Source organism: Phyllobates terribilis, unplaced genomic scaffold (genome assembly GCF_046119375.1).
Source record: "Phyllobates terribilis strain yellow unplaced genomic scaffold, ASM4611937v1 Scaffold_10__3_contigs__length_209671492, whole genome shotgun sequence".
Taxonomy (NCBI): Eukaryota; Metazoa; Chordata; class Amphibia; order Anura; family Dendrobatidae; genus Phyllobates; species Phyllobates terribilis.
Window position 1 is genome coordinate 71,764,480 of NW_027362770.1, and position 12,421 is coordinate 71,776,900.

Here is a 12,421-nt window from a genome sequence, read left to right on the forward strand (position 1 = left end):
TTCTTCATTTAAAAGGCTCGCTTGGGCTCCTGTGTCCCACAGTGCTTTTAATAGGAGTCCATCTAGCTGGCACTGTATAAAGCACCTTTCACCGATTAGGCTGATGAGGCTATCTTTACTAACTGAGGAATCCTCCTCCCAAGAGTACATCATTTGACCTCTGCACTGGGCATTAAGTAACTGATGTCCCTGTCTCCCTTGCAGCTGTTGCAGATGGGAACACACTTGGGAATAGTACTGACGCAGCAGTTTTACCTCATGCGCCGTTCTGGGGTTTGGTGACATTTGGATTTGCTTCTGGGGCTTCCTCCGTGTCGCGGTTACCAGTCGCCCCGCACTGGTAACCACCTGTGTTATGATCTTTAACAAAAACTAAGGAAAGAAGGGGAAAGCTTTCCCTACAGTAAGACTAAGCTGAATCCCTACGATGTAGCGGGCTGCCTGTTCCAAGCAAACAGACCCGCCTTAGTCCTAGGCTAGTCTGAACGAAGACCTAAAGAGTAAAGGGAAGGGGTCCCTAAAAGAACTAAGGACTGGAACAAAAAAGGGACACCTGAACAGAGAAAGTTGTTGAAGAAACGAAAGATAAACTGACAAAAGGTACTAGAGGTCCCAAAGGACCAAGTGAACTGAGAGATAGGCACCGAAGCACCTGGCTAGCAGAACAGTCAAACAACACTGAAGTCCAGCACAGCCAAAAGGCGGAGCTGGAATATAAAGGCAGATGGTCACGTGACCGCACAACACAAGATGGGAAAAAAAACAAACAGGAGGGTTCTAACACCTGTCTTTTACCCCAAACGACCGTGACCATTGGCATTCCTTGGCATAATGTCCTTCCTCACCACATCTTAGACAGTGGACACACACTATACTCTGATTTGAAGAATGGCATGCTTCACAAGTCGGGTATCTTCTGTTTTGGAATCCACTCCTGGGTCTGAGGGGTACAGGTTCTGGCCAGGAACGAATCAACTTTTTCACCTCAATCAACTCGGCTTACAGTTCTCCTATTACTTCCTCTCAGTCAGCACTGGCAGGCCTCTCTTTTGTTGGTGATTTAAGGTTCCCTCTCGGAGGTGGCACTGGAGGGTCTCTATGATGATTTTCGCACTGGCCACCGGGGGTCTCCAACTTCAGCTGACTCATTTTGGTGATTTTAGGAGCAGAGCCTTTCTTTAACTTCTGTTCACTCTCTGACCCCAAACTAGGGCCTCATTCATTTTTTCAATTAGGACTTAGTCCAAAATGTCAGGATCTTCTAGGTACTCTTTCAGCTGCAACTTGATATCTTTCCTGATTAATCCTGTTCCCAATGATCTCAAGAACTTCTTCTGGATGAGTCCAGCATCAAACTTCTCTTCCGCTTTTACATCACTGGATGCAAACAGTCTATCCTTCAGTTCAATTGCTCTGAACAAGAAATTTTGGCGTGATTCATTATTTTTCTGTGAGAGATGAATGAGTCGGTGGAACAATTCTGAAGTACTCTTTTCTTTATAGTGCCCTTTTAAAATCATTTTCAGCTGTTGCAAGGTCAATTGACTCTTCATTTCTAGCATACTACGGAGGTTCAGTCCTGTACTGATCGCTTTCACTACCCCCTCAACGATCTCATCTGGCTGGTAGCCTTTCTGTAAGCCTGCATCGATCTGGTGCAACAAGTTCCTATAAGACAGTCTCTCTTTCTGTTCACACTCTCCAATCTGTCCCAGGATCTTGAATTCTTTCCTTATGGTGATTTGTGGTGTTAGAGAGGACTGTCTCCCTGATTTATCTAACCCGAGCAGCTTAAAGGTCCTGTCTGAGTCTATCACCCATTCAGAGGTTTTGGTCGATTCCTCCAGGGCTGTTGTTTGGGCTTTGAATTGTTCTTTCAATTCCTGTAGTTCAGTCTGTGGACGGAGATTCCCGCTTTTCGTAATTGGTGCCGTCCCTCCATCCTCCAACTTCAACCTGGTTAGAAACTGTGTTAGTTCCTGGAGGAATGTCCCCATGACATCTTCTGTTTCTTTCTCCCCCAGCTCATCCATTTTTGTATTAATGGCAGCTAACAGTTGCCTGTGGTTGTGTGCGTAAGAAATCTGTTCTACTGACATTAGTGTTGAGCGAGCATGCTCGACACTGCTCGGTACTCGCCCGAGCATCACGCTACTCGGGATGTTCGGCGAGCACTGAGCATTTCCGGGTTACTCGGGCGGGAGCTCGGGTCTCTGCCCTGCATGTTTGGCGCTCTTTACAGAGCCAATGAACATGCAGGGATTGTCAGCCAGTCACTGTAATGCCGCAGCAATGTTGTTTGTGGGCATTACAGTGATTGGCTGGCCGCACAGTGTCACCTCGAGCATTTAAAACCGGGCACCGCCATCTTGGACACAGACGCTCCGGATCAGACAGTGTAGGGACAGCGCTGCTGAGCTAGGGAAAGATTTTTCCTGAGAAATAGTTAGTGTAGGGTCTGTAAAGGCTGCCAGAACAAACAAACAGTCCTTCTCAGGACTAATATCCATCCCAGATATCAGGCAGGCAGGCTGTATAGGAGACGCAGTGGTTATACCAGCAAACGCTGCATTACAGTCCTGTGTGCTCCTGTTTCTGAAATTGCTGGACTTAGCTGCAGGTCTCGGGGGCCAGTAAAAATCCTTTTTTCTCATCTAAATCCTCTTTTTTTTTCCTCCTACACACTATACAAATACCCGTTTTATTAACCTATTGATGTCCCCCCCCCCACAAAAAAAAAAAAAGTGTGTCTCTGATTTTTCAGACACAAATATATCTGTTGAAAAGAGTCTGGTATAGGCGACAGAAACAGAAGTGTGGTTTTGCAGTTCCATGGGTAAAATCTCTGTAGTACCCAGTTTTGGGCCTTTGGTATCTAAAAAAAACCAGTTTGAGTGTGTCGCTCACTGTTCAGCCGCAAATCTATATATTTTAAAAAGTGTGGTACACCAGTGAATTAAAACTGTGGTTTTGCTGTTCCACGGTAAAAAATCTCTCTTATCCTGTTTTTCGCTTTTTTTGCCTTAAAAAAAAACAGTAGTGTCTCCGGAGTGTTCTGACACAAAAATATATCTGTTGAAAATAGTCTGGTGTACGCCTGACAAATCCCAGTGTGGTTTTGCAGTTCTAAGGGGTAAAATCTGTGTAGTATCCAGTTTTTGGCCTTTGGTATCTAAAAAAAAACAGTTTGAGTGTGTCGCTCACTGTTCAGATGCAAATCTATATATTTTAAAAAGTGTGGTATACACCAGTAAATTAAAACTGTGGTTTTGCTGTTCCACGGTAAAAAATCTCTATTATCCTGCTTTTTGCATTTTTTGCAGTAAAAAAAAACAGTACTGTCTCTTGAGTGTTCTGACACAAAAATATATCTTTTCAAAATAGTCTGGTGTACGCCTTACAAATCCCAGTGTGGTTTTGCAGTTCTACGGGTAAAATTTCTGTAGTATCCAGTTTTGGGCCTTTGGTATCTAAAAAAAAAAACAGTTTGAGTGTGTCGCTCACTGTTCAGCCGCAAATCTATATATTTTAAAAAGTGTGGTATACACCAGTAAATTAAAACTGTGGTTTTGCTGTTCCACGGTAAAAAAATCTCTCTTATCCTGTTTGTCGCTTTTTTTGCCTTAAAAAAAAACAGTAGTGTCTCCGGAGTGCTCTGACACAAAAATATATCTGTTGAAAATAGTCTGGTGTACGCCTGACAAATCCCAGTGTGGTTTTGCAGTTCTAAGGGTAAAATCTCTGTAGTATTCAGTTTTGGGCCTTAGATATCTAAAAAAAAAAAACAGTTTGAGTGTGTCGCTCACTGTTCAGCCATAAATCTATATATTTTAAAAAGTGTGGTATACACCAGTAAACAATAACTGTGGTTTTGCCATTCCACGGTAAAAAATCACTATTATTCAGGTTTTGGTATTTTTTCCGTAAGGAAAAACAGTAATAGTTTCTCCCTGATTGTTCTGATTGTTTAAAGGAGTCGGGTGTAGGCCAGAGAAATAGAACTGTGGTTTTCCTCTTCCACGGTTCTAATCTACTTTCTATTACCCTTTTTCCATTGATAGTGCGAGTGTAAGCTATTTTACTTCCTTTACAATGGGCAAGGCGCGTGGCAAGGGACGTGGAACTGGACATTCTGGTGATAGTGCGTGCAGAGGACGGGGCCGTGGCCAAGGTGAAAATGTGCCACAACCAACAGCCACATCTTCTCGCTCCCACTTCTTGACCGAATTACTAGGGAAGCACAGAACAACACAGTATTGCGAACTGATCAGTGTGAACAGGTTATTAATTGGATAGCAGATAATACTTCCAGTTATCTGGGCACCGCCACCTCCGGTCTGTCTTCCACAGGCCACAGTCCTAAATTCGCACATTTCACGACTGCTTGCGTTGGAAATGCTGCCTTTTAGGCTGGTGGAGACGGAATCCTTCTGCAACCTTATGGCGGTGGCCGTCCCTCGGTACTCGGTCCCCAGCCGACACTATTTTGCCCGGTGTACCATCCCCGCACTACACAAGTACGTGTCCCAAAACATCTGCCGTGCCCTCAAAAACGTAGTTACTTGGAGAGTCCACCTGACAACGGACACGTGGACAAGTGCTTGTGGCCAGGGACGGTACATCTCCCTGATGGCACACTGGGTAAACATAGTGGAAGCTGGGACCCAGTCGGACCTTGGGACAGAACACATCCTCCCCACACCGAGGATTGCGGGCCCTATGTCAGTCAGAGTTGCCCCCACAGTGTACAGCTCCTGCGCATCATCCTCCTCCTCCTCATGTTCAGCCTCCATCTTAGATATCACCACATCAGTTACAAGCTGGAAGCACTGCAGTACTGCCTCCGCCAAGCGGCAACAGGCTGTGCTGAAACTCATAAGCTTAGGTGATAAACCTCACACTGCTTGTGAGTTGTGGACAGCTGTGAAAGAGCAGGCAGATCTGTGACTGAGACCTCTGAACCTACACCCAGGCATGGTCGTGTGTGACAATGGCCATAACCTGGTGGCGGCTCTGAGGCGAGGCGAGATCACAAACGTACCATGGCTGGCTCATGTGCTTAACCTCGTGGTTCAGCGGTTTCTTAAATCGTACCCCGAGTTGCCAGATCTGCTCGTCAAAGTACGCCGCCTGTCAGCTCATTTTCGCAAGCCGGCTACAGCTTCCGCCGCCCTTGCTGTGTTGCAGCAGCGTTTGCAGCTTCCGGCACACCAACTGGTGTGTGATGTCCCCACACGTTGGAACTCTACCCTCCACATGTTGCAAAGGATTTGTGAGCAGAAGAGAGCAGTTGTGGAGTACCAGCTGCAACAAGGCCGTCGATATTCAGGTCAGACTCCACACATAAGACTTCAGGAGTGGACCTGGATGTCTGACATATGTACCATCCTGACAAACTTTGAGGAGGCCACCAAGATGGTGAGTGGCGATGATGCCATCATTAGTGTCAGCATCCCACTTGTCTGTCTTTTGCAACGCTCTCTGCAGAGAATTAAAGAGGAGGCATTGCAGCCAGAGTATGATGAGTTGGATCAAGAAGCCGTAGTGGGCGATTACACACAGCCCAGCCTCACCTCATCCCAACGTGCATTGGGGGACAATGAGGGAGAGGAGGAGGAGGAGGAGGAAGAACAGGAGCTGTTATCATGCGCTGTAGACGGTAGTACCTGTACAAGTGTCATATCGTCGGTTCAGCGTAGGTGGCCTGAGGACAAGGGGGAGGAGGAGGAGGAGGAGAGCATGGTCAGTCGTCATCTTGGCGAGGACATGGAAATCTTGCCGGTTACCAGTCTAGCACGCATGGCTGACTTTATGTTATGCTGCCTTAACCGTGACCCTCGCGTTGTCAAAATGTGGGGTGACAGTCATTACTGGTTGGTGACACTTGTAGACCCCCGCTACAAAGAGAACTTTCACTCTCTTATTCCTGAGGTGGAGAGGTCTACAAAAATGGGCCAGTACCAAAGGCCCTTGCTGCAGAACTGTTAAAAAAATTCCCATCTGAACACGCTAGCGGCAGAGGTCACAGTTCGTTGACCAACCAAAGCGTACAACCAAGAGAGAGGCAACTCCAAACCAGCAGAGGCAGGGGAACACTGTCAACGTTCTGGGACAGTTTTCTCAGACCCTCCCTTCGGACAGACCCTGAGGGGCGGGGTACTCTCACAAGGAGTTGAAAGTTTCAAAAGATGGTGAGGGAGTACCTTGCCGACCGTACCAGCTTCCTCCGTGATTCCTCTGTGCCTTTTAATTATTGGGTATCCAAGCTGGACACTTGGAATGAACTCGCTCTGTACGCCTTGGAGGTCCTCGCCTGCCCTGCCGCTAGCGCGTTATCGGAGCGTGTTTTTAGTGCCGCTGGCGGAATTATAACTGGTAAGCGCACTCGCCTGTCAACTGACAATGCTGACAAGCTGACTGTAACGTACCTGGCAAAATAGAGAAACTACCGCACTCCTGGAGTAGTGAGGTGCTCAGGTAGGGTTGCAAGCCCGACGTAATATTAAACCAAAAACCTGGCACTCAAATAGACTTGAAGATTTCTTTGAAGATTTTTATAAAAAATAATTGTTTAATGATAATGTAGTACAATAAGCAGACGTTTCGGTCCCACGGACCTTCATCGGTGTACTATGACAGAAAATAATACAAAATATAAATGTCACATAGACAATTGTAAACATGCAACATTCTGCATAAATAACATAAACATGGTGAAAAAAATCAAATCAAAGAAAATCAAAATAAATGGTCATGGATACATAGCTTGGGGTTAACAACAAGGGGAAACGGATGGGAGAGAGGGAGAGGATGGGGCTGGACATGAGAGGAAATAGAAATGTAATGGAACCTACCAGAAGAAGTCTAGAAGAGATGAGCTGAGGAGAAAAAAGAGAAAAAACAGAGAAAAAACAGAGTGTAAGCCCCTGTGGAAATAACGTAGGAAGGAAAAGAAGGGAGAGAGAGAAACTATTACCTGTGGGGTATAGTGATCAAGGGTGGCTGTGATGGAGGGAGAACGCGGTGTCCGCCGCTTGTTCAAGGCTATGGGTATATGGGGAGATAGGGGGGTATATATATGGCAAGGGGGAGGATGTTAAGGGGCCAAGAACCAATCATTGGTGACAGTGGAGTGAATGAAAGCGATAGGAGCCGCGCCGCAGGACCTGAAGACCGGAAACGACGTCAGTCAGGTCCTTAAGCCTGTTAGCCGGTCACGTGACCGGAAATGACGCGTAGTTGCGTTCCACTGTGCGGTTCAAGGTGTTCAGGGAAAGATGCAGTGAGGAGATCCAGCGAGAGGATGCAGGAGGGGTGGGAGAAGGAATAGGAACGTCATTGGGATGGTATCTAGGGAAACAAAAACAAGTTTAAGTATATAGTAAAGTTTGGTACAACAATGTATACATTAGAATAGGAACCATTAAATCTCCAGACATGGAATTACAAAAGACATGTAACATTATAAATCTTGGCAAAATACATGTAAGGGTGGTCAGAATATGACCAGTCTGTATATAATGACACAGTGAAAAAAGGAGAGTATATAGTCAAATAAACATTTGGCTATTGAATCAGCAAAAAATTTTTTATATATATAATATATAAACGGTACAAGCACAAACTCGGGGTATTCAAATGAATGAGCAGAGATCATATTCTCTGTTAAGACCTTTCGGGGACAGGGACTGTAGCTCATGTATCCAGTATGCTTCTCTGAATTTCAATAAGCGAACACGATCCCCTCCACGTCTTGGGGGGTTAACTTGTTCTATGACCTGGAATTTGAGCTGCGATATTGAGTGTCCTGCTGATGTAAAATGTGCCGGGATGGGTAGGAGTAGATTTTTACAGCGTATAGTAGACTTATGTTTTGAGATTCTATCTTTGATGGATTGGGTCGTTTCGCCAACATATATAAGGCCACAGGGACATTTAATAACGTAAATAACATAAGAAGAGTTGCAGGTGAAGTAATCCTTGATCCTGTATTGTTTCCCTGATTGTGGATGATGCAAAGTGCTGCCTCTGATGATGTTATTACATTGGTAGCACTGGAGACATGGAAAAGTCCCCATTTTTGGTGTGGATAAGAATCTTTGTCAAGGTCTGGTGTTTGTGGTGCCAATATCGGCATGTACCAGTCGATCCCGGATGTTGGGTGCCCTTTTATAGCAAGGTAAGAAGGGGACTGTAAAACCGGGGACGGAGGGGTATGCAGTTTGGAGTATGTTCCAGTGTTGTCTGATTTTCCTGTGTAGTATGAAAATCATGGGGTGGTAGGTATGTACAAATGGGATGCGGTTATTGGAGGGGTAGCGGGGCGGAGTGGTTCCCTACAATGTTTTAGATAGAGTGTCTATCGGGTACCCTCTATCCACAAATTTATTCTGCATCTCATGTAGTCTCTGGCTTTGAATGGCAGGGTTGCTGACTATACGCTGAACACGACGGAATTGTGACTTGGGAACTGAAGAGAATATGGATCTAGGGTGTGAGCTAGAGAAATGTAGAAGACCATTTCTGTCAGTGGGTTTGACGTAAAGGTCAGATGAGAGAAAGCCAGACTCATCTTTGATGATGGTCGTGTCTAGGAAGTTGATGGATTCTTTATTGGACGTGATGGTAAATCGAAGGCCCTCCCAGGCAGAATTAAGAGATTCAAAGAATTCTGTAAGGGTTTCAGGGGGCCCCCTCCATATGCAAAAAATATCATCAATGTAGCGTTTCCAGGCTACGGAATGGGTCTGGAAGAGTGGATGGGTGTATATCACCTCCTCCTCGAATGCAGCCATGTAGCAATTTGCATATGGGGGGGCCACATTAGATCCCATAGCGGTACCCTGTTTTTGTAAAAAGAATGTGTCCTGGAAGAGGAAATAGTTCCTTGTTAACACCAAGTTTAGAAGATCAAGACTAAGGTGGCTGACTTCAGCCGGTGTCTCTGAATTTGCTAATAATTTTTTAACACATTGAATCCCTTTTACATGTGGTATAGACGTATATAAGTTATTAACGTCCAGTGTGACCAGTAAGGAATCAGGATTTGTCTGTTTAATGTCTCGAATGGGAGTGAGAAAAGCACTAGTGTCCAGAATGAAGGATTTCGTTTTTTTGACTAACGGAGTCAGGATTTTTTCCAAAAAAATGGATAAAGGAGACAAAATCGATTCTGTGGAGGCCACGATGGGCCGGCCTGGGGGATTTTCCAGGTTCTTATGAATTTTGGGCAATGTATAAAAGACCGGGATGATAGGGAATTTTTTTGTTAGATATTCACAGGTCTTGGAATCAATCGTCCCTTTAAGGGAATGAAATTTCAGGATCTGTGAAATGGAGTCCCTAGTTGTGGATGTAGGATCTTGTGTCAGTTTTTCATAAACTGAACTATCCTCCAGTTGTCTTAAAATCTCATTGAGATAGGAGGTTTTGTCCATAACGACAATTGCTCCGCCCTTATCTGCCGGTTTAATAATGATGGAGGGATCAGATTCGAGACCTTTTAATGCCTGTCTATCCAAAGGAGACAGGTTGTGGTGGTAATGTATTCAACCCAAATTAATGTCAGACCGTAATTTTTGAAACGTTTGATCAATGAATTGAATGAAAGTCTCGGCTGCATGATAGTATTGTGGTGGTCGGTAAGTACTTTTATTTTTTAATCCGAGACTAGCCAGATTAAAGTTAGTTAACACCACTACCCTTACCACAGACCCAGCCAAAATCACGGCGGCTAGTCTCGGATTAAAAAATAAAAGTACTTACCGACCACCACAATACTATCATGCAGCCGAGACTTGGAACGCAACTACGCGTCATTTCCGGTCACGTGACCGGCTAACAGGCTTAAGGACCTGACTGACGTCGTTTCCGGTCTTCAGGTCCTGCGGCGCGGCTCCTATCGCTTTCATTCACTCCATTGTCACCAATGATTGGTTCTTGGCCCCTTAACATCCTCCCCCTTGCCATATATATACCCCCCTATCTCCCCATATACCCATAGCCTTGAACAAGCGGCGGACACCGCGTTCTCCCTCCATCACAGCCACCCTTGATCACTATACCCCACAGGTAATAGTTTCTCTCTCTCCCTTCTTTTCCTTCCTACGTTATTTCCACAGGGGCTTACACTCTGTTTTTTCTCTTTTTTCTCCTCAGCTCATCTCTTCTAGACTTCTTCTGGTAGGTTCCATTACATTTCTATTTCCTCTCATGTCCAGCCCCATCCTCTCCCTCTCTCCCATCCGTTTCCCCTTGTTGTTAACCCCAAACTATGTATCCATGACCATTTATTTTGATGTTCTTTGATTTGATTTTTTTCACCATGTTTATGTTATTTATGCAGAATGTTGCATGTTTACAATTGTCTATGTGACATTTATATTTTGTATTATTTTCTGTCATAGTACACCGATGAAGGTCCGTGGGACCGAAACGTCTGCTTATTGTACTACATTATCATTAAACAATTATTTTTTATAAAAATCTTCAAAGAAATCTTCAAGTCTATTTGAGTGCCAGGTTTTTGGTTTAATGTAACGTACCTGGCGGCGTCCTTGCATAGTGGTCCATCTCCCACTGTGCAAGAGCGCGCACTTGATCTCCAGTCCAGTCTGCTAGCCTGGCTTCCCTCCATGCTGTCTGCTTGCCTCTGTTTCTGCTGCTTAAGGGCGGCGCCCGATCACTTCCTGTTTCTTGTACCTGCTGCAGACACACCCCTTTTGCGTCCTCAGCCTATTGCTGTCTGTCACCTGGTATTTAACCCAGCTCCTCTCAAGAAACCCTGTCTGAGCATTGTGTTCTGTCAGTTGGCTTCTGGTCACTGATATGCCAGGTCCCGTTTATGTTTCCTGCCTTCGGTATCAGTTCCCGTGTCTGAACTGTGTCCTGTCTGTATTATCTTCTAGCCTGTTCTCTTCTGCCTATCCTGGAGGCTGTATTTCCAGGCCTGTGTGTACACGCTCCTAGCCTGTTCGTTCCACCTTCTAGGGGCCGCATACCTAGACCCGCTCCTGTATCTTGCTGCTGTGTCTGTTCTTGTCTGAATACTCTCCTAGCTTGTTTCCTGTTTTTCTCTATGTTCGTACCTTCCCTTTTCCTGCAGAATCTGATCCCGTACCTATCTCCAACTCGTTGTCTCTGTACTCACGTTTGTGAGTTTAGAGTCCACTCGCTACTTCATTGCAAGTATCCTGTGTGTACCTGGTTCTGCCTTTCACTTCCAGTCTGTTCCGTGTGAACAGAGCTCTGTCCCCTCTGCTCTGCCTTGCCTACCGCTCCGGCGGTTCTTGCCCGCTCTGCCCTGTCCACCGCGTCTGCGGTTTCGCTTTGCTCAGCCCTGTCCACTGCGTCTGCGGTTTCGCTTTGCTCAGCCCTGTCTACCGCGTCTGCGGTTTCGCTTTGCTCAGCCCTGTCCACCGCGTCTGCGGTTTCGCTTTGCTCAGCTCTGTCCACCGCGTTTGCGGTTTCGCTTTGCTCAGCCCTGTCCACCGCGTCTGCGGTTTCGTTTTGCTCAGCCCTGTCCACTGCGTCTGCGGTTTCGCTTTGCTCAGCCCTGTCCACCGCGTCTGCGGTTTCGCTTTGCTCAGCCCTGTCCACCGCGTCTGCGGTTTCGCTTTGCTCAGCCCTGTCCACCGCGTCTGCGGTTTCGCTTTGCTCAGCCCTGTCCACTGCGTCTGCGGTTTCGCTTTGCTCAGCCCTGTCCACAGCGTCTGCGGTTTCGCTTTGCTCAGCCCTGTCCACCGCGTCTGCGGTTTCGCTTTGCTCAGCCCTGTCCACCGCGTCTGCAGTTTCGCTTTGCTCAGCCCTGTCCACCGCGTCTGCGGTTTCGCTTTGCTCAGCCCTGTCCACCGTGTCTGCGGTTTCGTTTTGCTCAGCCCTGTCCACCACGTCTGCGGTTTCGCTTTGCTCAGCCCTGTCCACCGCGTCTGCGGTTTCGATTTGCTCAGCCCTGTCCACCGCGTCTGCGGTTTCGCTTTGCTCAGCCCTGTCCACCGCGTCTGCGGTTTCGCTTTGCTCAGCCCTGTCCACTGCGTCTGCGGTTTCGCTTTGCTCAGCCCTGTCCACAGCGTCTGCGGTTTCGCTTTGCTCAGCTCTGTCCACCGCGTCTGCGGTTTCGCTTTGCTCAGCCCTGTCCACCGCGTCTGCGGTTTCGCTTTGCTCAGCCCTGTCCACCGCGTCTGCAGTTTCGCTTTGCTCAGCCCTGTCCACTGCTTCTGCGGTTTCACTTTGCTCAGCCCTGTCCACCGCGTCTGCGGTTTCGCTTTGCTCAGCCCTGTCCACCATGTCTGCGGTTTCGCTTTGCTCAGCTCTGTCCACCGCGTCTGCGGTTTCGCTTTGCTCAGCCCTGTCCACCGGGTCTGCGGTTTCGCTTTGCTCAGCCTTGTCCACCGCGTCTGCGGTTTCGCTTTGCTCAGCCCTG